Below are 26,911 nucleotides of genomic sequence, written 5' to 3'. Positions count from 1 at the left end.
TCATTTACATAGGATTGCCTACTGATGCTTGGTTACATCTCTTAGACTGAGCTTCCCCCCTTAGCAACCTCTACTCAGTGGCCATGTTGTCTTCAGCCTGCCATTCCCTTGCATTGTACATTAACAATTTCAATAAAATCCACATTTGTGGGTTTTAACTTTTAGTATTCTGGGTTTTAGAGCACAGCCCATTTGCGTGGCGCTGCGCTCCACTTAAACATCAGAAATCGGCAAAAAAAATATATTTTTATTTTCATATTGCATCAGGAAACATTTTCAATGGCCTTATATTTGGCCATTGGCATGCTTCCTGCACTGGATGCAACCTTTATTTGGAGCTGTCACGGCTCCGTTTTGCCATTTGCAGAATGGTACTCAGTAGTCAACTGAGTACATTTCTGCAAATAACACTGCTCTTACTCTGACAAGTTTGGGTTTCCTGAATCGCAAATCTACCTCATTTGCATGCCTTTCACCTGCAATTGAGGTAATTTGCATATCCAAACCATGTCCGTGTAAGAGCCGTTTTAGGAGCTCTCTTACATGCCCCATGTTCCTGGATCGATCGTCGGACATGATGGCTGCATGGAGTCTTACTCTACTCTAAGACTCCGTGCAAGCCTTCGTGAATCCGGCCCAATGCATTTTCAAAATAGTTACTGTGTTTATATCTGTTATAAACCTGATTGTAACAATATTTTAAAACTTGAATGAGAGCAAAATTAGAATTTTAATATGGACAGAATGAAAAGCTCGTAATATGTCTGATAGTGAACCTTTTGTTTTAAAAGCCTTATAGGAGGATGACACTCTATATAGGAAGACTTTTCACCTCAATATCACACTATAAAAATGAATGTGCTGAGGATGAAGCTCTGTCTCCAATGCATGTATTATATGCTACAATGGTAGTGGTAGAGAAGGTGGGTAAGATTTGTTTATGGCAAAGTTCAATACTGTTCTGGTCATGATTCACAGCCTACAAGTGCACCTATATGTATTGCTTAAATTTCAACAACTTATAAGAAACAATACTTATTTTTACATGATTAAACTATTACCACTTTGCTGCAAAATATCATGAAGGTAAATCAAAGCAAGATGGCCTTTGAGGATAGGAGTGAGTGTACTGAAGGACAATTAATTATTATCTAGAAACAGCTAACATGCACAGATTATTTTCAATAAATGACTGCTAACTGGAACTATCACCTCCTGCTTTCCACCTCCAGCATATTTTGACTATGTTCAGAGAGAAGGAATTAGTAAAATCTATTTCTTAAACAAAGATCAGATATATTTTTGCCTAAGCATTATTATCTAGTCATCTCTGTTCCAAAGACTGTAGTTTGTGAGTTTAGTGCCATCTCTATGAACTGTATCTAGTGAATACTCTATCTATTGATAGTATTCTTTTTCAGTGTGTTATAGGTATCCAAATATTTGCAGTATATATGTATAGGTTCACAGTGTATGAGCTGAAACAGAATTTTTACTTAGTTAATGTGTCACTCTTCTGTATTAGGCTTTGTAATAACTTTGTTTTACTGTAACCATATTATGTCAATAAGGAGCGTTTCTCTCCAGGCCAAAATTGAAAATGGCATATTATCTTAGTCACACTTTCCCAGTAAACTAATGTCAAATAATATAATAAACAAATTGAACATTTATTTAGAACTGTGCAAACTAAGGCTGTAACTAGAAGTGCACAGATGACATCATCATCATCATCATCAATTCCCCCTTTTCCCATTTTCTACATGGGTTCAGGGTGTTGTGTCTTCATCTGCATCTCTTTCTATTCAGTGCCACTTTCCTACCTTCCTCAATGCCTGACTGTCACAGGTCTTCTCTCACATAATCTATCCACCTCTTTTCTGGATACCCTCATTTCCTCTTGACGTCTTCCTGTCTATCTCAAACCTTCTTCACCAGATTGTCTTCTGGTGAACCATTGTAATTTATTCTCTTTGACCTTTCCTGCAATTGGAGCTACTTTGGCTTCTACTCTTATGCCCCCAATTCTTCGTCTGTCTGACAGTGTGAGTCATGCCTCCCATCTCTGGTACTTCATCTCTTTCACCTCTAGCTTCCTTAGCTGTTCTGCCCTTTACTGCCCGTGTTTCTGTATCACAGAGTGGACAGGTTGCACCACTGTTTTATACACCTTACTGCTCAGCTTTTTGGCATTCTTCTGTCATACATTACACCTACCACTCTGTGCTAGTTGGCTGCAGTCCCTCTGATTATAATTTTGACCTTGTCATTCAGACTTCCAGTCGACTCAACCACACCTACCAGACACTTGAAGCTGTTAACCTGTTCCACTATTTTCCCTTTTATCTCAATTAACAGCTTCTTCTGATTTCCTCCATTTGCTGCCATTACAACAATTTTATCTATACGTAATTTCATCCCATGTGCGTTCAGTTTTGCATTACATTCCCCTATCCTTTGCTGACGTTCTTGCTCAGAGTCTGCCTGTAATGCCACATTGCCTGCATTACATCAGCTTTGTTATCTGTTCCTTCTGACCTGATCGCTATGTAGTTCAGAACCAGTATGAACTGCAGTGAGCTCTGAGCTGAACACTGATGTACACCTACTCCCTTTGGGAACCTATCTGTCAGACCAAATACTGTTCATACGTAAGTCACTGGGTCCTTCACAATAGCCTGCACTAATTCTACCAATGTTTCTGGAACCTCAAACCACTATAGAGCTGCCCAAATCAACTTTCTTGGGAAGTTGTCTAATGCTTTCTCCAAGTCTAGGAATGTCCAGTTGCACTCATTCTTCATTTCTAGCTTATTCTCAAGCATCTTTCTCATTGAAAACATTTAGTCAGTACTGCTGCATCCTGATCTGAATCCAAACTACTCATCTCCCATTTTACTTTCTACTACTCTGTGTATTCATTTATGTCACTGTCTCCAGAAATTTCATGCAATGTGAAAGGCGTTTGATACCTCTGTGCTGCCCACAGTTGTGAATGTCCCCTTTGTTCTTGAGCAGTGGCACTAGTATGCTTATTCTCCAGTCATCTTGGATATACTTTTCTCTCCATACTGTTATGAGTACCCTCAGGAGCCATTTCTCCCCTGTCTTGCAAAAACATCTTTATCATATCTGCAGTGAACTCTTCGCAGCCTACTGCTTTCTCTGACTTCATTTTTCTTGTGCTTTCACTTCTTTTATGGTGGGCTCCTCATCTTCTCTCATTGTAGGTTGTGTCTGGGGAAGTACAGCTTCTGTGGACTTTTCTTCATTAAGAAGTAGCTAGAAGTACTCCTTCTATCTGCCATTGTTGTGATGTGAACTGGTGAGAATGTTGTTCTTGGCATCTCTTATAAAGAGTGTATGACTATCTTCTTTATCTTTCTGTCTTTGTCTTTAAACCTGATATAGTTTCTTTGTGCCATCTACTGAGGCACATTTCAGAAGCAGATAGAGTGATTTTGTTGCCTCACTCTTTGGCATTCTTAGCCTCTTTGTTAGCTAACCAGTATTCCTTCCTAACCTCATCCATCTTTTCTATCTCCCACTTTTTTCTGCACTATTTCCTTCTTTTGATGACTTCTTGCACTTCTGCATTCCACTAGCAGCTTTCCTTGTGTACCTTATTTCCATACCTGGTTTGGCTGCATATCTGTCCTGTAGTCCTCACACATGCTGTTTTGAGGCACTGACAGTTTTCTTCAATTCCATCTATTTCTGCTTCTTCTTCTTGAGATGCTAGAACCCCTGAGTAATTGCTTGAACTGTTGTTCTTTCTCTGCAGTCAACCTCCAATTCTTCAGCTTGGCCTCGGTTGATCTAAGAGTCTTCTCTGACCAGTGATTGTGGCAACCAGTGGTTTATGTGGGTGGACTGTTTCTCTTGGGATGACTTTGTAATCACTAATTTTATCCCAGTGCCCTTTCCTTACTAGGTGGATGTCCACCTGTTCCCTATCTATGTTTCTCCACCTATGTGGACCCAGGCAGTCCTCATATCCTGTTCTGCCTGTTCCAATACGTGCATTTAGGACACCATTATAAATGCCAACAAACACCAATTCATGTTGTCTTGCGTTAGCTAGTATGGCCTGCAACTGCTGTCTGATTGCACTTTTCATCACTTTTACAGCCCTGCTGTGGGGCATAGGCTATGATTATGACTAGTGCCTTATCATTAGTCTGGAGTCTGATTGCCATGATTCTGTCAATAATTATGATGACATCCCTCACTGCCTTGTGTAGCCTCCATTCACCACAATTCCCGCACCATTTCTAGCGTCTCTTCCTCCTGAATAGTAGACTCCGGATTCCAAGCCAAGTGGCTTTGCTGCACTGCCCTTTCATCTTGTCTCCTAAATGCATAGGATATCCAGCCCCTCCTTACCATCATGTCATTCACTTCCAAGCTCCATCTTGGTTAATGAATCCACATTGAATTTAGCAATTCTTAGTTCATGCTTAGCAGGTTAATTTGAATTTACATCCAGCGTTCACTCAACAGAGCTATCCCAGGTAAGATCTGGCTGGGCAACTGGATACCAGCCAGCCAGTAGCTTATTGATCAATGGCTGTTTGGCTTTATGGTGGGCATGCACTGACCAACAGTGGAACATACACCTCTTCCACCATTATCATGGGTCCCTGGAGTAGATAAGACTATGTTGGATCCTCAACTGACTTATCACCAGCAAATACTCTTGCCCATTTGGTGGCATTAGTCAACATGGTCAAATCACCTAGATACATATTTTTACACTGTCATTTGGTTAGCCCTGGCATGTAGTCTGTGATTCTTGTATATTGATGATACTGTGCACCACAGTAGATGCCCAAAGTGGATGGTCTGTACAATTCTGCCCACTATAGGGCACATTCTAAAGTCTGTGTTGCTTCTCACAGCTCATTCTTGGGTGAGTTTAAGATGGAAACACTCAGTATGTTTTTCAGATGTGGGAGGTACCCCATAGAGATGTTGGGAGAATCTGCAAACTCCAAATAAGCATTGGCCAGAGGTCAGGATTAAATCTTGTTCTTTGTGCATGGAAGGTGATTAACCATTATGGCAAATGGTCTCTAATGCAGATGCCACCAAACACACATAAATGTTAGCAAGTAAAATTGTATGGTTCACATATGGCGAGAATGGCCACATTACACACACACACGTACAGACATACACACACAGATACACATATAAACACACATACAACAAAAAAAGAAAACAAAACAAAACTAACTACACCTGACTATATAAAACTATGTGTTTCTGGCCAACTTGCCAACAAAGAAAATGCAAATGTTCCTTTCAAAAATATGACTACTAAGTAATCAATCAGTTGATAATGAAAATTTACAGATGGAATGGGACAGAAGAACTACTTGAACAGTGAAGTCAGCATATTACACAATGGCACTACTATGTTAGCTAAAACGACAGCATTACTGGCTAGGAAGGAATTGCAGCAATTACAGGAGTCTGTCAGCAGTCACAGTTCCTAAAGAACCTTATCTCTGCAAGTCTAAAAGCTATGTCATAAAGTTGGAAGCATTATGTGTTTGTAAATATAAGAAAAAGTAGTCTGTAACATATGTAGAAATGCAGACACTGGGTAAAGCTTTGAAACCTGTAGTTTAAATGCTTAACTAGACACACGACATTTTCATAAGTAAAGATTTTCCCCAGCTCACAACACTGAAAAATCTTTGAGGGATAGAACACATACTCCTGGTGGCCTAAATTTACTTCAAGCAAAAACAGGGAGCAGCAGCATTTTGAAAAACTAAAAGCACACAGAGCTCTGAATATACACATACTAAGAGTGGGGCAGAACAGCAACAGTCTGCAGTCTGTTAAAATTTCACGCTCCTGATAAAGAAAAATGAATGAGTGTAAAAACTTCTAGAGGAACTGAAATACATCTTTGACTCTATAACAATAGAATAATTTATGTGTTATCAGAATCATATTATTGTGTCTTACCTGAGAATCCCACTTGTTAAGTTAGTGAAATAAATCACTACATAAAAATACTGAAAGGAAGGAGTCTTCAGTGCATGATATGGAACCTTATCAAAATATTCATGCCACTAATGAACTGAAGAGCGCCTGTGTGCAAATTTAAAGGGAAAGACCTACGGTGATCAACTTGCTAAAAGAAGAAAGGGAGAGGTTTTTGTCTAAGGTTAAAACAGAGCACTATTTGGAAAATGGACTTTCAACAGAAGTTATTATGGCTAAAGTTATGGAATTGTCAAAACAGAAAGCAAAAAAAGTCACTGGAATGAGTTGCCTTTTATACAGAAAGAAATAGGAGAAGAGAGACATCTACAAATAAATCCTTAGCTGAAGAGACTACAGAATTCACTAATGAAAGTGTTTCTGACCTTGCAAATTTAAGATTAGCAATGACATTTAAAAAAAAAACATAGTTGTAGGAGAACACATTAAGCAAGGCAAGATTGCTATAGTAAAAGGAGAAACAGATGAGTATGGTGGCCCTATTCCATATCAATATTTTGAGTTAAATAATTACATGCTTTACAGTGTAAATAAGGACAGGGAACAAATATTAACCATCTGTTATTCACAAACCTTTCAGAATACCTGTGATAAAGCTTGCACATAACAACATTTTGGAAAACCATCATCTGCTCAGCTCAGTCCCTACCCAAACTGTAAAAAGTCACACAGGAAGCCTTTTCCTCTGTTGAAACTTGGTTATCCAATGCCCAATTAATACTCAACCCAAACAAAACCAAACTACTCATCTTCCAACCCACCAAACATACTCAAAACAACTCTCACTTTAACATCACAGCAAAAGACAACACCACTATATACCCAACTGAACACACCAAATTGCTAGGAGTGGAAATAGGCAATAAACTAAAATTTGACATTCACATATCCATGACCATAAAATAAGTCCACAAAAACTAGGAGCATTATACAGAGATAAGCAACTTCTCACCAAAGCAGCAAACATTTCAGTAGCAAATTCCCACCTTATCTCCACCCTACTTTATGCCTCTCCAGTATATACCAACCTAAGGCAATGCGATCTGAACAAGCTAGAGACCTGCTACAACAAAATCGCCAAATTCACCACAGGGGCATCCTACCGTAATCACCACTGTCTCTCACTTGCTGAACTGGGCTGGCTTGAACTCCCTCACCTTCTTCAATGGTATCAACTCTCACTCTCCAACAAACTAGTAAACCAGCCACTAAATGTCCCATCCCTCCAGAATCTACTCCAACCCTATCGCACCACCAGACCACTAAGATCCAGCCACAAAAATCACTTGCAGATCACTAAAGCCAATCACTCTGCTGGTGAAGCACTATTCTCTTGCACCATAGCCAAAATATGGAACTCCCTCCCACCCACAATTACCTCTGTACCATCATGCACCCACTTCAAAACTTTACTAAAAGCGCACCTAAAACATGCTGGCTATTCCCTAGCAACTCCCACTCTAATATCACCCACCCCATCCAACCACTACCTTTCTTTCCACTCCACTAACTGCCTTGATTATAGCAAGCTCAGATGCTCATAAGCCTAGTACTTATTATACAGCAGGAACTTCTTATTGTAACATTTGTTAATGTCTGTTACATACTTCACAGATAAAGATTCTAGTTGTCTACTGATGTACTATGTTCTTCATCTGTAAATATGTTGTAAGTAATTGCTATGTTAAATTGTTAATCGCTATGTAATCCAATATAACTACTGTCTGTTTATTTTAACTGTGGAGCTTTTCTCCCCGGGCCTCCACTGAAAATGGACTTACGTCCAGTTGGACACTCCTGGTCAACAAATGTAAATAAACAAATAAATAAATAAATACATAAAACACATAGAGATGGACAAAACCAAAACTATTAAACCTAGGTAGATTTTTATTGGCCTTGAGTAGTTTGCAAAGTCCTCTATAGTATGCAGAACATCATGACTTTATGAAGTCATCTTCCCCAGACAACTACCACATTGACAATACACCCCTAAGAGTTGATCCAGCTTTTTGGGATTTGAAAACTAATATGGGCAGTGACCTAACCTTTGACTAACATCTGTACGTTGTTGTAAGAAAGTCCTTCTATATTGCACAGCTTGTAAACAAAAGGATTGTGTCTAGATCTAGAAATTTAATTTTCCCCTATACCCAGCCATCATTAGGCCACTCATTGAATACAATGGCCCCTTTGGCATGTGTCACATATAGCAACAGAAATATCCACAGAGATATCTTAATAAAAGGATGCGAGGCCTAAACAACATGTCCTACATGGAATGACTCAAAGCCCTGTCACTATACTTGGCATCCTACAGACTGCTAAGAGGTGGCCTGTATCTGGCAACAAGGCATCCTCCAACCCAATACTGATACATTTACTTCACATTAACAAGTCAAATGGCATAAGAAATACTTGGTCTAGTGATCTAAACCTGTTATGCATCATCAACAGGATGGTTTGGAGGGACAGATATATCTCACAGAGGATACTGCTGCTCAGGAACAGACTCCCTATCATATCAACCCCATCCATAATTCAAGTGCATCTTGTATCTATGGATGGGAAACAGAAAATCTAGTCCAAAACTGCACCCTTTATTACTAATTGACAGAAGCAGCTCCTAAATGCTTTATTCCGTGCATAGGTCCCCTCAAATTATCTATGGTATGATCCTAGTTGTTCTCATTAGAGGTAAAATATAAGGTTAAAAAAGAAAAACTGACTAGGCATAAAATGGCCCACAAGATACCCAAGTACTTACCTATGAATCTCTGAATCTAAAAGACTACACCACATACTGGATTGAGAAGTCCAATGATAGCTATATCTATTAATGAGGTATCGTTTGGCTGGATAGATATGGTTCTTGTAGGCCCATTAATAAAGTGTAGTAATGGTTGCTCATACTGCCTAGTGATATTAACTATGCTAATAAGTTTTCTGAAGCAATACCACTGTAAAAATCCAAAGTCAGCAACCAAATTACAACTGTTACTTTTCTTCAAGGTATGAAATAACAGAAAAATCTAGCAAGGCTGGACTTTTCAGTGTGTGATTCCTTACACCTCTTGTATTAGTGGCAATATGGGATATATGTAAATGACCCTTTAAGGATATCAGATGTTTCAGCTAAATGGCATTTCTGAATGCCCATGACTTTTTTCTTTCTACAGTAATTCTATTTATGGACAAATTCAAACCAATAAAGCCACACCCCACTAGCTGTGGGCATGCATGTTTCAGCCTTGTTATGGCATCATCAGCACATCATAAGTGGAATGTTTCACTAACCTGTAGAAACACAGATACAGTACTACACAGGTATGATGACCCTGAGTTTTTACAGTTTAGCCAAACATTCCACTTATGCTGTGCAGATGACTCCATAACAAGGCCGAAACATGCATGTCCACAGCTAGTGAGGTTAGACTTTATTGGCTTGAATTTGTCCATAAATAGACTTATAAAGAAAAGAAGTCATGGAAATTCAGAATTGCCATTTAGCTGAAACACCTGATGTCCTTAAAGGGTCATTTACATATATCCTATGTTGCATCTAATGCAAGAGGTTTAAGGAATCACCCATTGGAAAGTCTGCCCTTGCTAGATTTTTCTTTTAGATTTTACTCACCAGTTTCTCTGTGCAATGTTTTGCCTCATTGTTTTAGTTTGTTGGTTGGGATATTTTGCAGATACCCTAATGGTTATGGACATCAGCTGGGTATGACAACTCTGTGTTTCTAGAGGTTAGCCAAACATTCTATTTATGCTGTGCTGATGATGCCATAACAAGTCTGAAACATGCATGTCCACAGCTAGTGGGGTTTGGCTTTATTGTCCTGAATTTGTCCATAAATAGACTTAGAAAGAAAAAAGTTGTGGCCATTCAGAATTGTCATTTAACTGAAACACCTGACGTTCTTAAAGGGTCATTTACATATACAGTATCCCATGCTGCCTCTAATACAAGAGGTTTAAGGAATCACACAGTGGAAATTGTAGCCTTGCTAGATTTTTTTTTTAGTTTCCACTGATTGGTTTGTCTGTGTGACCTTTTTACTCATTGCTTTCTTCAAGCTAGGAATACTAAAAGAAATGCTCACAGAACAAAGGTCCACATGTATGTCTAGGGTAATGTACTGGCATTGCTAGTGTTTTAAAGTAAAACTAAGAAGTTCAGTGAACCATGCTCAAAATTATGTACCAGTAGAGAGTTTTATTAAAACTCTGAAATGTATACTCAATAATTCAATAACCAGGATTATAAAGGCTTGGACCAGTTATTTCCCTATAGCCTGCAGCCATGTTATTATAAGAGAGGTGCCCACACATCAAAAGGATTTACCTTATTTAGCTTACTAAATGAATGGTGTTCCAAAGTCTTTTTTGGATATAGCAAAATAGACTTTGGAAGAAGGTTAAACCTCATCCAAAAGTATAATAGCTCAGGGCACCTACAAGTTCTACCATGCTTGCATGCTAGAAGCTCCAGACACATGTTCTGAGTACAGTTTGTTCTAAATAACAAGTGCTTTAACTCCCACTAGCCCAATCCTACTTAACTAACTAGCCATCACACCACCCAGCCCTAGTGAGCCACATAGCCTTAATTCAGACTTTAAAACTCTCACATGCTCCCTAATCTTAATTGCAGCACTCCACTCTTAACTGCTCCCTAAACCTAAAACTCCCATCTTATTCCCTAAAAAACTCTCCTCTTGCTGCCTAACTCAAAAGTCCAAGATTGTACTGTAACTTTAAATTCCCCTACTGCTCCCTAACCCTAAACTCTCTTTCTTCTCCCAAACCTTAAACCTTCCACTTCCAAAACCTAAACTTTATATCAACTGTTTCCTGAAACCCATACCTACACTCCCATCCCTCCCACTCCCTTCCCACAGCTGCCACACTTACCTTGCTCAAACCTGGCTGTTCTGTCAAGGTGATGTGCAACAGCCCTACTCTCTCTGCATGGCTGCTGCAACTTGCCTGAACATGTAATTGAGTTTGAGTTAGTGTGACAACCTGTGCAAGCTACTCAATGCTGTAGTTACTGGATTTGTGACAGTGGTCGTTGAGTGACTGCAACTTGGGGGGCCTGTAGTACACCCTAATATCATGTATCCAAGAAACAATCACAGTCAAGGGTAAAGTACCTCCAGAACAGCAGCCAAAAAGAAATCCAAAAACAGAGCTAGTTGAGGACACACCACGACTTTAAGAAGCTGACCATTTATTGAAGTGAAATATAACAAAACAAAAACAACGCGTTCCCAATAAGCGCTTTCACATTCCACATGCTTCATCAGACTGTTAAAAGAACATTGAATTAACCACCCTTCAAATATCTTGTCTCTATCATTATACAAACAATCATGTGTTGTTCTCATGAATAATGTATCCAAATGACATCATATGGTCGTGTGATGGTACTGTTCCTTAAATTCAGCCATGATTCATGCAACTATTATCTAAAAAACATTTCTAAGTTTATAAAACTTACTAAAACATATGCTTATCTAATATACATCTCATATGAACATGTAAAATGCATCTATGTATATCTAGAAAACTGCATTATGAATAATATAACACCTCTACAAAAAAACATAATATAAATATAAGTATAAATAAAAACAACATATAAAGGAATTAGTATAAGAATCAATATACAAAATATAATGACACATCTTGAACTATACATCTCTAAGATCATAAAATTACTATAATAAAGTGCATAGTTCATAGGTAGATACTAGGCTATCTGCCCAAGGGCATTTATAAGCCTAGCCAGAGTGTATTTGGCTTTCGCCTCCCTATTAGATTAGCCTACTGTGCCTCTGTATAGTAGATCACAGAAGGTAGCCCTTTAAGATTAGTTTACTGTGCTTCTGTCAAGCAGGGACACAGACGAGATCCCAGGGGTGAATAAAGGTTCATAGGTAGATACTAGGCTATCTGCCCAAGGGCATAGTGCTTTAAGGTTACTACAGGATTCTAGCTAAACCATATATCTGCCTATAAAATTAAGCAGGTGTAATAATAATCCCGTAAGCTATCATATCATAACATACAATGTTGTTGTTGTGTCTTTCGGCTTATCCCGGTTAGGGGTCACCACAGCGGAACTCCGGTCCGCTATTGTTTGATAGTGGATTTTTATGTGCCGAGTTACCAGCCCTGACGCACAACCTTCAACGAAGGCACGCCCATTCACGCATGCCTCCACACAGAAGACGCTCTAGCTGAAAATCGAATGCGACAACATCTTTCTGTGAGGCGACAACGCTACCGCAGCACCACTACCGCAGGTTTTTTATATCATAACGTACAATGAATTTTGTTAAAAACATACTAATAAATGTGTTTAATAACATAGTAAGAAATCTATGGTGTAGCTCATAAAGCTAAACCTCATTGCATCATGGTGGCCTACACCTATATGAAAAACTAAATAGACCTACATAACTAAAGATTCTTACAAAAAATTTGTTTTAATAAATAAGTCTAAATAACCTAAAAACAATAAACAACAATATATTCTGTAGAATATATATGTCACAAACAAGTCTGTTTACTAAAAGCTGATGCATAAAAAGGAAGGTGCTCAATGCTTAAAATTTCTGGCTACCAAAAATGGTTTCAGGTAGACCCTATCATTAAGTCATGCGCCTTTGTCTGCTTGTAACCTCAGGATCCATCTAATTTACCTTTGTTCAGTATAATTCTTTTGATTGCCTAGCCTGACATTCCTATATATCAGTTCTATCACTATAAATGTAAAACTATGAGTGGCCCCTATTGGTCATACCTATATAAAAGGAAGCACATTTTATACACATAGCTAAATAGATCAAATGCAATCTGCATACAAACTAAACTCATAATCTCTCCCAGTGTCTGGGTAACTAAACCTGTTATTATTCAGCATGTATGGGCATTGATTGCATCCCCTGCATGCATATGTCCTTTTTCAGACTGACTATTTCTGTTTCTTCTCGCTAATTTCATAGCACAGCATACGTTTCAAAGATTTTGTATTCTTGTATGTAAAGCTAGGGACATCCCCTACTAGTCCATGTAATCTATCATCCACTGTTAAAATATTCCAATTCCTCATAAAAATCTCTTTAACTTTTTTATTTTTTGTTTGTAAAAGATATCGCAGGCTTATTAAGGTCTGTTTTACCTCTTACTTCTTCATGTGTGTCTGAATCATGGTTAGTACTATATATATAGGGTTTCCTTGTTGTAGTCCTCCTAACTATGTTGTCTTTAAATAAACAATTCATTTCATTTCTTTTATATCCTCTTTCTTCAAACTCTCTATGTAATGTATCAACTGTTTCTTGAAACCTGGAGTCTTGACTCGTAAGTCTAGATGCTCTTATTGCCTGTCCTTTTACTATATTACTATATATGTGGGAGGGGTGCATGCTAGTGCGATGTAATACTGAGTTTTTCCTACATTCTTTCCTATAAAGCTGTGTGTGTATATTGTTCCCTTATTTTGTAAGAAGTACATCCAAGAACTCTATTTTCTCTGTAGACCATTTTCCTGTCAAGGTTAAGAAGTCTGTAGTTCCATTTATATAATCAATAAACTCTCGTAGTTTACATTTATCTCCTTTCCATAACAGAAAACATCATCTACAAAACGTTTGTATAGCAAAATATTCTCTTTATATATGCTCCTCATTCTATATGTATGTTCCCAATAAGCCATTATGATGTAAGCGTATGAGTTTGCACATGAGGTACCCATGGCAACCACTTTCTTTTGTAGAAAATACTGTTCCCCATAGACAAACACATTATTATTCAAAACAATGTCCATTAATATTGCACACTTTATTATTAAATCTCTTTTCTTATTCTTTTCTATTAAGAACAACCTCATATACTCGACACCTGTGTCATTTGGAATTGAGGTAAACAGTGAAGTTACATCTAGTGTCACCATATATCTAATCTCCCTATTTTTTGTCTGGTAGGGTATATTCAGAGAGGCTCTCTATAAACTTTTGGGTGTCTCTGACTACTGTCTCTGTTTGTTCTACTACTTTCCTCAACTGTTTTTCCAAATATATAGAGACTGTCCCTGTAAGCCATCCCTTACTTGACACTATAGGTCTCATTGGTGGATCTTTGGTATCTTTATGGACCTTAGGGAGGCCTCTGAAAGTGGGTATAACAGGTTTTTCTATTGTAAAATATTTATATAGGTCAAAATCAATTACATTACATAGGAATAAATCATATCATTCATCTTGTACGTTATTAATAATTCTATTCAATTTTATCAAATCTATATTAAGATATGTCTCTCTATCCTCTAATAAGTTCAGCATCTTGTTTTTATACATGTCTGTATCAAGGATGACTATTGTTCCCCCTTTGTCAGCTCCTCTTATGACTATGTCGTTATTTAATTGTAGTTCTTTAAGTGCTTTTTGTTCTTCCTTGCTCAGATTATAAAAGTCATATTTCATATCTTTTTTACTATTATATAACTTGTTTAAATCTCTTTCCATTAATCTCTCAAAGGCTTCCACTAATGGATGCACTTGTGGAACAAAGGATGATGGTTTCCTAAATATATTCACTGTGTCATTATTCACATTATTGTTAAACATCATACTAAGATTCAAACTCCTTGTAAACATTTTTAAATCAATAATATAATAAGTGCTATCAACGTCTTTTGCTGGAATGAAAGAGAGTCCTTTGTTCAAGAGGCTCCTTTCATATTCAGTTAATGTATGACTTGAAATGTTAATGACTAGGTCTGACTTATGGAACGCAGTATCTTCTTCTGAAACTCTAGTTGTTCTTCTGGTGATTTGCGTTTCCTGGGCCCGTTCAGTGGAGACCAAGGTGTTTTCTGTTGTATCCTTATCAGCAAGGGAAAAGGGCAGAAACCACCATTCAAGTTCTGTGTTGCCCTTTCATTGGTTCCATTTAATTCTTTTCTATGAACATCTCGCATATCTCCTCTGTGTGTGTTTGGTATTTCAGTAAATGGTAGCATGTTTGTTGGTGATACATGTATTTGCTGCCTACATCCCTCTCCATTTCCCATCATACCGGCTTGGCTAGTGATTTGTAACGGTTCTTGTACTTGTATATTACTCGACATAGCTTTTGATGCCTGCGTTCCTCTCGATACATCACTCTGCGCTGGTAAATTCCTCTCTTGTCATCTTATTGGCTCGTCACCCTTTCTGTTCACCGCTGATTGCTGGTAATTGGTGTCATTCATTCTCCTTTGCTCATGTGGCCAAGCGAAGACGTTCCCTCTTTGGAAATCCACGAAGCCTCGTTCAAGTTTCTTCCTTTTAGCTTGTAGTAGTCTATTTTCAAGTAACCGAGTATTATTGCTCACATTACTTAATAATTCTCCCAGATCTTCTGTTGATTATATAGTTTCTAACTCAAATTTGTATGTTCATTGTTTCTGTCATTAGTTCTTTCGCTATTAATAAATATTGTTCTATTAACAGCCCCATATAACTGTAACTGGTATCAAGATTTAGTTTTTGCCACTTACTTACGAGTTCAGGATACATATTACCAAAACTAGGCATCTTTAAAATACGTAAGCCTCGTGGAACAACTTTGAAACTAACACAGGCTTCCATGTGTTTACGTTGCCATTGTGTTTGTTTCAGCTTTACCAGAGTTTGCTCTAGTTTCCTTGTTAATTGTAAAGTTCTTATATTTCTGTTTATGTCAGCATCCCCTCTCTCATTACTAGTTAATTCTATTCGTGAAAGTTTTAACAAAGGATTACTTTCAGCATGTATTAGTCTCTTAAATATCATTTCATTGTTCTCTCTTACCGAACCATTATGAAATGAGTATAAATCTCGAATGGTTTTGTCAGAGGTCTCTTCCGTCATGTCCCTTTTATAAGTGAAGAAATCAATTGTGTATCCAAGAAACAATCACAGTCAAGGGTAAAGTGCCTCCAGAACAGCAGCCAAAAAGAAATCCAAAAACAGAGCTAGTTGAGGACACACCACGACTTTAAGAAGCTGACCATTTATTGAAGTGAAAAATAACAAAACAAAAACAACGCGTTCCCAGTAAGCGCTTTCACATTCCACATGAATGCTTTATCAGACTGTTAAAAGAACGCTGAATTAACCACCCTTTAAATATCTTGTCTCTATCATTATACAACCAATCATGTGTTGTTCTCATTAATGAATTATCCAAATGACATCATATGGTCGTGTGATGGTACAAAAATTTGATGAGAAATCTTAATTTATGTGTATTACTGGGTAAACAGGAATATGTTCATCATCCACATTGTCCGTGCTTTCCCAGCATAACCAGTACTGATTTACATCCACTTTTGTTACAGTTTGAAAAAGCTTGTGAGGTGGATATTCAATATCATTTAAAGGCTGGGACTGATAATAAATCTTTTAACTTGAGTAGATCTCAATGGACAATTTTAAAGGAAATTACTGGCTCTGACAATCTTAGAGTGATGCAGCTGGACAAGGGAGGAGGTCTAGTAGTGATGGAAGAGTTGGATTACCAGCAAAGAATGTTTAACCTTTTATACGATGTTTCATATTCTGAAGTTTCACTGAATGAAATCAACATTTCTTACAGGAGGATTGACAGCTTGCTTTATGATATTCTTATGCAGGGTGAAATTTCACCTGAACAACATATGTATATAAGTGCTGATTTCCCCAAAGTTCCATCTAATTTTGGACTGCCCAATGTACACAAAGAACTCCTGGATCCACCTTTTAGACCCACTGTGAACTCTGCTCACTCAAAGGCATATTTTATTGCTAAATTGATTGACCATTTATTGAAACCCTATGTCTCGTCTATACCACGCTTATGCCGTGACTCATGGGAGTTCTTAGCAAGGTGTAACAATTTGGCCTTATTTCCTTATTTCCTAACTTATGTTTTATTACCATTGATATCAAGGATTTGTTTACATGTATTACATATGAGACTGGCATGGTTTGTTTTAAAGAATAACTCGCGTTTCATTTGAAAATGGATCAGGGGCTGATCAATATGGTGTCCACTCTTATGTAGGTTGTTTTGGAATACAACTTTATATATTTAGAAGGTCATAATTTCAAACAGACAAAGAGAGTTGCCATGGGGTGCAGCATGCACCCCTTTATTTGCAAATATTGTTATGGCAGCATGGAAAGCACATTTTCTTGATCAATGCCCTTATATTCAGTGTATTTACATGCATACCCACTACCTTGATGACCTTTTTATTGTTTTGGGCAGGTCCATTGCCCCTTATTGATGATTTTATGAGGTATATTAACCACACCACATCTTTTTTGGGTTTTACTAATACTGTGGGTCTTGGTGAGATCAATTATCTTGCTATCTCCTTAACTTCTGACCATAAGAGGCTTTCTATTTCCTCTAAAATTTATCAGAAACTTACTTATTACAACAGCTTACTTCATTATACCAGCAACTACCCCTATCACCAGAAACGTGGGGTGGTCAAGGGCCAACTGATTAGAGCAGCCAGGATGGTTACTATATGGATTGAGTTTGTGGAAAAGTGTGATAGGTTAAAGGACATGTTTGCCAGCAGGGGATCTCATTGACTGTCTCATGGCCGATGTAATGGACAAGAGATGGAAAGGGGTTTATATTCCTCTTTTGACATCCAATCAGGATGTATGTGGTTCCCCTCATGTAGACAACAATTCTAGGCTACTCAACCAATGTGTGGACATGTTGGTGGATGGCTTACCTGAGAAAGATGATTTGTATGACTTTAGCCATCCTTTGGTTACCACTTAACAGTGACAGTAAATATATTGTCCATTGTTTATAAAAACTGGACTTACATTTCACAGGATCAGGAACTGTTGCAGAAATTGGGGGCCTGGCCAAAGATTGTATACAAGAAAGGACATACTTTTAAAAACTCTCTTGAGAGTTCCATTATCAACAGGCATAAGTTAATGTCAGGCAATATATGTAAATGTGGCGCATGTGGCCAATTTAGCCACATATTGGTCAGTGACTGTATTCAGATCAATGATAAAACTTTATTTATCAAAGGGGAATTTAATTGCCAGTCAAGTGGTGTGGTTTACATTGCAAGATGTGGAACTTGCCCTGCTTTTTATGATGGCAAGACCGAGAGAAAGCTAAAGCAAGATATCAATGAACACTTTTATGACATCAAGAAACGTATGGAAACCAATGCCCTTTATAGACATATCACATTATTTCCACAGCATACATTTCACTTTTGGGTCTTTTGGGCAGGTGAGTCCAGACCCCAATGGTGGCCCTTTGTCCCTGTTGTTGAATGAGAGGGATCTGTGGTGGCAGATATTTTTAAATGCATCTGTGCCACCGGGTCTGAATGATGTTATCAGTTTTAAGTGCTCTCTAAAAAGGAGAGTGTTAAACACATACTGATGGTTTTTCTTTATATATATTTTTGATTAATCTTGAATATTGTTTTTTTTATAATTTTTTAAGAACTATTTAAAGTATTTTTATTTTAGTTTTGCTACAACGTTATGTTATGTTCATGGTTTGTGCAGGTAATCTGTGTAGTTTATTTGCAATTACTGCCTGTCACTTTAAATTGCTTTGCCTCTCCTTTCCTTCTTATTAGCTCATTGTGTTTTTTTTGTATCATGTGACCTTACTGATCTTTTTAAACTGAGTACTTGTTCTGTTGCGTATATTTGAAGAAGTCTTAATTGTAAGATGAAAGTGCTAATATCTTTTGGTAAAGTTGTATCTATTTTAATAAATCTGCTGTTATGTCATCCTGGTTGTCATTGGAGAAGTGCAGTTTGGCTGGTTTTGTTTTTCTATTTCTGCTTTCAAGGGCATGTATTTTTGGTGGTTGCAAGCCAGAAAATTAACAGGAAGAGAGATTTTTTTCCTCAACTTCTGAGAGACTTGCGTGGCTACAAACATCTGCATTAGAAGCTGAAGTTAAGTGAAACTTGCAGTAGTGTATTTTTGTCTTCTGTTAAGTACAAACTTGCAGTTTTAAAAGTACTGTATTTTCATTTTTTCTGTTTCCTAATTGTGTGTTTCATTGAACAGTGTGCTGTGTGTCTCTCTGCAGTTAGTTCCCCACCCACCCTCCATGTTCTTGTGTTGGTATTAGTGTTGGTGACTCTGGAATTGCCCGCCCCTCCTGTAAGTCTGTATTGTAACACTCCTCCTGGGTCCATCTCATTTGCTCACTTAACTGAGTACAGTGAAATCATATTCTGAGTCTAGTGTTCACTCTACTTAATACAGAAAGAAGATTTGAGAAGGCCAACCCACTTAGGTTATCCTTTCCTCTCTCCTTACACTTAAAAAAAAAAAATGTGCACTTTATTCATCTGCTTTTACCGTATTTGTGTTTCCTCCTACTATTTTGCTTTACTTAAAAGTACTCAATTTTATTTATTCTGCTGCAATTATTACTGCTTGGTAGTAGCCTGATTAAATTGTAACTGTTATTCTAAGTCTTTTGGTTTAAGCACTTGGGCTTCATACAGGTTGTTTTACATAAAGAAGGTTTGCGGTCTGCACTGTTGTGGCAGGACAGGTAACTTATCCTTCTAAGCTGGGAATTGCTGATTGAAGGCCCAGTGTCTGCTATTCTAAAATTGTATTAGTTCTGGCCTAAGGACTTTGGCTTCACGCCAGTTATTCTACATTAAGAGGGTTTGTGGTCTGCACTCTTGTGGGAGGAGAGGCTGGATTCTGCCCTTCTGAGCTGGGAATTTCTGGTCACAGGCTTATTGTGCCTGCTTATTTGAACTGTTTCTTTCTGAAATTGGTGCGCTTTGTTGCTGTAACATAGACCAGATTCAGGCCTGCTAAATCTAGCTTTGTTTGTATAACTTGAGCACTGATCCAGGCCATCTTGTTTTGGAGAAGGTTCCCCTGCACCCTAGTAGCAGGAGTGCACGCACTCAAGGCACTCCTCGGTATGGAGAAAATTGATATATGTGCAGTAACAGAAACCTGGTTTAAGGCTCCAAAGAGCACCGCAGCACAACCAGGCTACAACTCATACCATACATTTCAGCCACAGAACCCAGACCGAAATACAAAAGGCGGGCCGTATCCATATTCATCAAGGATGCCCACACCTCCAGGTTAGTGGCACATCCCCGAACAAGGAAACCACTGTGAAAAACTTTTCAAAAGCAAACTTCACGTTACTTAAGACAGAGGTGGAATGTTTCAAAGGCCCCCATGCTGAAGGGTAACACTGTCCAAGCTGCAAAATCCTTTACCAATGCATTCTATGGGCACCTACAAGAATGCATGGATTGTGCCATCCCAAGCAAAACCAAGACTTACTCCTCCAAGAAAAGGAAACCAGTCTGGTGGACTCCTGCCATAAACAAGCTATACAATAGAAGGAGGAAACTAGTACAGAAAAGAGTAAAATCCCAAGAAGGATAGACATCCCTGATCAGTATCAGCAAGAAACTATGATCTCTCATAAAATCATCCAAGGCAAGTTTCGAAAGAAAAATTGCCAAGGACTCCAAAGATAACCACAAGGCATTCTTTAGCTATGTCAAGAATCTAAGTGGCAATGCTCAAATCTGTTCAGAGGTAGCTCAGAAAATACACTGAACTGACTGATATCGCCAATATCCTGGCAGACAGGTTCAGAGCAAACTTCACCTCCCTCTCACCCCCAAAAGGGCCCATAACAATATCAGAAGAATGTAGAGTCCCTAAAATCACAGACATTCAGGTTAAAACAGCCCTCTCCAAAGCTAAAAATACAGCATCAATGGGACTGGTTGGTGTCCCTAGTTGCATCCTACACAAGCTCAAAGACTAACTAACCCCTCACCTAAACACACACTGTTCAAACTCAGCCTCTCCACAGGCTACGTACCCATAGAGTGGTGCACAGCAACAGTTATTCCACTCCACAAAGGTGGAGCCACAACAGACCTCAGGAACTATTGCACTATAAGCCTGACTAGGTTGGTCTGCAGGGCTATGGAGCACATCATCATGGAACTCACTAACAGAGACATTGGGAACCTCCAAACATGGGACCCTACCCAGTTTGGCTTTGTTAAGGGCAGATCATGCCTCCTAAACCTGGTGGACTTCTTTGAGACAGTTACCAAGGCTATAGATGAGGGAAAGGTGGTACACACAGCCTACCTAGACTTCGCAAAGGCCTTCGACACCATTCCCCATTCTGGTATTATAGGCAAGCTCACCAGCCTGAACATAAACCCCTAAATCACAAGATGGGATGCCAACTGCCTCATGGACAGAACCCACATGGTGAGAGTTGCAGCAGCTAGGTCCGACTCTAAACTGGTTATAAGTGGCGTTCCCCAGGGCTCAGTCTTGGGACCCCTCCTGTTCGGCATATACTTCTCAGAGGTACAGGCAAGCACAGGAGGACTATGGCTGATCAAGTTCACAGACGACTGCAAACTAGGGGCTATAATTGACTCTCCAGCTGACACAGACATCCTCCAAAAGGGTCTCACTGAGATGGCTACCTGGTGTCAAAATCATGGCCTCAAGCTAAATGCCAAAAAGTGCATAGTCATCCCCTTTGGAAAAAACAAAGTACCCACAGACTACCACATAGGTGGTTGCCCCCCAAATACAGAAGACATAATAAGGGATCTGGGGACCCAAGTAGACAGTAATCTCACCTTTGATAATCACATTGTCAAAGTGGTTAGAAAATCCTTCTACGTGGCCCACCTAATCACAAAAAGGTTCACATCCTGATCAAAAGAGGTAATTGTGCCCCCTCTACTCATCACTCATCAGACCCATCATAGAGTATAACACCCCATTTGGGATGTACCTTGCAAGACACCTGCAACAGCTGGAAAGACCAGAGAAGTACCTCACCAAGAGGATCACTGGACTCAAACAGATGCCCTATGCGGCTCGACTGAAAAAACTCCAGCTGTACTCGGTTGCATACCGCCTACTCAGAGGTGATCTTTGCCTGACATACAAGGCCATGTCCAACCCAGAATTGATGGGTATGCTCCACCTTTAGATGAAAAGGTGAAAACCTTATCCCCTCGAGCCACACGCTCTAGGGCTTTGAACCTCACCACAACAATAAATAGGACGTGCTGGAGGGATAGATTCCTGTCACAGAGACTTCACATGCTTTGGAACAAGATTCCAATCTATATTAGGCAGAGCTCCTCACTAATACTCTTCAAAAGAAACATTGACGAGTGATGAGAAACAGAAAATTTACCCCGGGGATCACTTCAGTGTCTCTGTTGGACAGAGGCACAGGGAACTAATTTAAGGAGGCGGTGAAAGCCAACAGATTCCGGCTAGGCTTATAAATGCCTTTGGTCAGATAGCCTAGTACCTACCTACCTATGAACATATGAACCTGTGAAAGTGAGTATTGTGTTTCAGTGTAATAACTATTTGGAAGGTACCATCTTAGTTTACAGGGGAGTCAGACCACCAGGCTGAGATACACTTTTAATAAAAAACACAAAATATGATAAAATCACAAATGCATTTGTGGTTTTATCTTATTTTGTGTTTTTATTAAAAGCGTATCTCAGCCTGGTAGTCTGACTGCTCTTTTTACTCATTTACTACAAGTTTTTTTTTTTTTTGGGGAGTGACCTTTGGTGAAGGATTGCTGTTTTTTGCACATCTTAGTTTACAGGAAGAAAGTGCAGAATAACAGGAAGACAGCTATGGATCTACTTGTAGGGTTACTAGAAGTGTGCTTGATTTTAACTGGAACCCTTGATCAATGTGAAATCAGAACAATATGATTTTGTTTTTATTTATTTTTTTTATTATGTTACACTGGAAATTAATTGCACTGAACTTGAAGTTCTGTCTCCAGTACAGGCAGGACCATGCATGGTTAATTTTCTTATCCTTTCACAATTAGTCTGTTTTTTTATACCCAATGTTCTTCCTGACTAAATATGTGACACTTTTATAGGTTTGTTCACTTCTTAGGGGTCTCTTGAACAAAATTAAAATCCAAATGACGCTATTATTGTACTGCCTACTTTTTCATCCTGACATATTACAAGGAGATCATGTTTATACTAATACTTTTACACTTCTGCACTATATTTTTGCCTTTCTTTTCATTGCAATCAGGCTATTTATACTGACTGTTATTATTGATTAATTGTTTTTATCAACAGTGTTCTAGCCTTCCTTTTTTGTCCATATGTCTCTTTATGACAATTTTGATTTTTTTTCTTGCTGTTTTACTAATTTTGTTTCTTATATCCTCCTTCCTTTCCCACTTATTGGTGAAGCTTACATAAATATATTGTACTCTGCCTAGGAAGTGCATTTCAGCTGTATACAGTTACTGTTGATTTATAGACATTTTAGATAGAAGAGATTAACACTCCAAGAATACAACGTTATACAGAATGCCTGAGGTTTTTAATAAAGTGCTTCAAATAAATAACATCTTTAGGTTTCAATTTTAGATACTCAGAGTTTTCTTCAACACTATGATAACAAAATAATGCTCACATTTGTGCTTAAAAAGAGAAATATGAAATGTGTATGAATACAATTAAGATTAACAGTTTTAAACATCTAGTACAATGCTCAACTGATTTCACAGAATACCCCTTGCACTCATCTCTTATCTGTGTTCTGTTCCTTGTAAAATTTATGGTTTTCTGGCAAATTACCAAGGACAGCAGTCAATAAATAATGACACATATTTGACATTCAGATTTTATATGCTCAGAACATGAATTCACATGCATCTGTTATTCTGGTAGCTTACTAAACATATAAGATTAATATTTAAAATCCTGTCCTTGGTTTTAGACCTCTGTCCCCAGTATATTTTGGTTTGTCCTTGATTCTTGATGTTGAGAGATAAGATATCCAATAAAGAGTAACATGGATTTAGCAGAAATGAGAAAAGGAAATGGACATCTTGCCATTGTAATATTGGGAAGATTTAATTTCAATGTGGTATTCTCTTCTTCTGATGCATATAGTAATAGAAGGATAGCAGTTATTATTAGATGTTGTATGGCATATATCATTGCAGCACACAGGTGAGTGAAGATCCCTCACTGGTTGCAGAAAAGCTGCAGAAGGACATCAGATGAATGCTAGACTTTTTACATACCCCGACAGTCTGTTCAGTGTTAGAGTGACTAGATTTAAATACTTTGTACAGTGGTTAGAAGGCAAACTCCTGCAGAGAGGTTATTTTAATTGTCTGGACACTGCTATGGAAACTTGTTTACTAGTCGATCAGAACACCTCAATTCCATGTTAATCTAGATTTATAACCACTTTGACTAAATATTTACAGCTACTATATGGCAGCCTACATTTCATTAAATAAAAATACATGTTTTATACTAACTGTTCTGATGTACTAGTCATTAATGCAAAGATTGGTGGAATGTTGTGGATACCACCCATCATACCATTGGTGAGAGGTTTGGCTGTTTCCTTTTGATGTTATCAATTAACTCCACAGCATTCCCTCAGCTGGAAAGTCTGAGTCCTCCTTCCCTACATTAAAAGCTAATGCACAATAAATATTGGGACATTTTCCAAAATATTTCTCCTGAATAAGGGAGACATTAGCAAATAGCAATATGATCTTAGATCCAAACATTGTATGGATGTACTGAATTGCAAAAGTTTGTAAAATATGTTTAATTGGCATCAAAATATGTGGATAGATACATTTGAGAGAAGATATTGCTTCCGCTATGAGTGTACAAAGATAAATCTGTCAAGGATCAGAATCCCCCTTAAAATAATTCTGAAAAAATACTTTTTAAGTACTTTTGAAGGGGGCAAGCCCCCTGCACCCCCCAAACTTAAATATTCCAACTCCATAGTTGCATAAAATGAAGAAGGAGAAACTTCCTCCCTAAAGGGCATAACTTCCCAAACAATTCACCAACAGTGATTTCCTTTGTAGGAGCTCCGATCCTCAGTGGGTTGAATTTCTCAGGTAAATGACCTTGAGAACTTAATCTTCATCTATACATGGGTAAACATGATATCATGCAAATACAGGTTCCCATGATTAACACCCAGATGGGAAAATAAAATGCTGAGATTGTTTTGCCTGTTAGCTGAAAATCTATCACAACTAACTGGAAAGTAAGCCATTATACTCACAAAGTCCTTTTCAAAGCAAAACATCGGCATAAGATTTAACATTCCATTTCACTGACATTCTATAAAAACTAAAGTTTATTAAAGATATTTTTATGGAAGCCATATTGATTTAATATAATGGTGCATTCTGAGTAGTAACTATCTATGTTATGGAAGTTCTATAATGGAGAAACTGTCATATTTAATAAGTAGTTAAATAATCTGGTAAGAAATATTGAAAATCAAATGATACAGTCTCAGCCTTATTTATCTATTTATCTATTTTAAGCCCAAGCCCATAATCCTCTCATATATAATAAAACATTCAAAACTTTAATTAGTGAGCCTTTAAGATATTTATGCTTTTGCACAACCTATAATTAGAAAAATAAATCAGTGGGTGGTCCTAGATTAGTCCTACAAGATTTTTCTTGGCTAAAGGCTTTTTCTTTATTGCTTAAGATTTTGTAACCATCAGAAGTTTGTGAGATTTATTACCTCCCTAAAGGATAACAGGGCAAATGTCAACATTTTGGATTACTTTAAAATCATTGGTTAACCACGTTTTATTCAACAGCAAGAGGCATGCTTCTCTAGTCATTTAAAAAAAAAGAAAGTTTTAATGCCTAAGCCAGTTATATAAAATTGCAAATTTATAAAGCTCTTACATTTTGAAAGTTAGATCTTTAACTGATCTTACTGGTCAGTTAGACACTACAATGTCAGATAATATAAAAATTACTATATATGACTGAATTTATAGAGAATCGTGCAGCTTTATATTCCATTCAATGAACTAGTCTACACACAACTCTTGACATATTTATTGCATATTTAACATCACCAGAAAAGGCCTTTCTATTATCCTGTTATCCCATGGCATTTTGTCAAAAGGTAGACATTCGGCATGAATTTTTGTACTGACCTCTTCTAAAATGATGTGCTCTTACAATAATGAAAAGCTACTGTAGTTCAAAACTGCAGCTCAAAATGCCAATAGCTTATTTCAGATTTTTCACATATCATTTTCTTTTGTATGATAACACTTTGTTATGTATTCATGTACTTTTTTGTTTTAGTAAAGTTTTAAATATCAACTCAGTGTGTTAATGTACAGGATAATTCTGTTGTAGGGTTTTCTCTTGTCTGGTGATGTATTTTATAGGCATATAAACTGTCCTCTAAGTTTAAAAAAAACATGACCAGAATTTAGCACTGAAAAGGTTACAACATATTATAGTGAATCTACCTTAACATATGGAATCAGGAATTCTGGAAATATTGTGTGACTGAAGTAACCTACTACATCATATTTCATAATAGTACTAGTTTCATAATATTAGCAATGTTATGAATTGTCTTTTCCACATACATCATTGACTTGTAGTTTTTCCACTCTTACTGGCTATCTCGTGAAGCAAGCATTTCTGCATTGCATTTACTTGCAATTTAGAATACTTTACTTTTCACAAAATTTATATTTTATTTATACATTTGAAGAAATTGCATTTGACTCACACATGTTTCTAATGGGTTTTATATAGTTTATAAGAAAATCATTGTGATAAAAAAGAATACAAATCTGCAACAGCCACTAAAAGATTGTAGGTCTTATTTTATAGTATATCACTTTACAGTTACAGAAAATTAGGTCATATATTGAAGAATCTCTCCAGGCTAAGATGAATCAATGTTGCACTCTGCTATAATTCTTATAAAGCTTGGTTTGGAACTACAT

Source organism: Protopterus annectens, chromosome 4.part0 (assembly GCF_019279795.1).
Source record: "Protopterus annectens isolate FY-2018-M chromosome 4.part0, PAN1.0, whole genome shotgun sequence".
Taxonomy (NCBI): domain Eukaryota; kingdom Metazoa; phylum Chordata; order Ceratodontiformes; family Protopteridae; genus Protopterus; species Protopterus annectens.
This window is presented reverse-complemented; position numbering follows the sequence as displayed.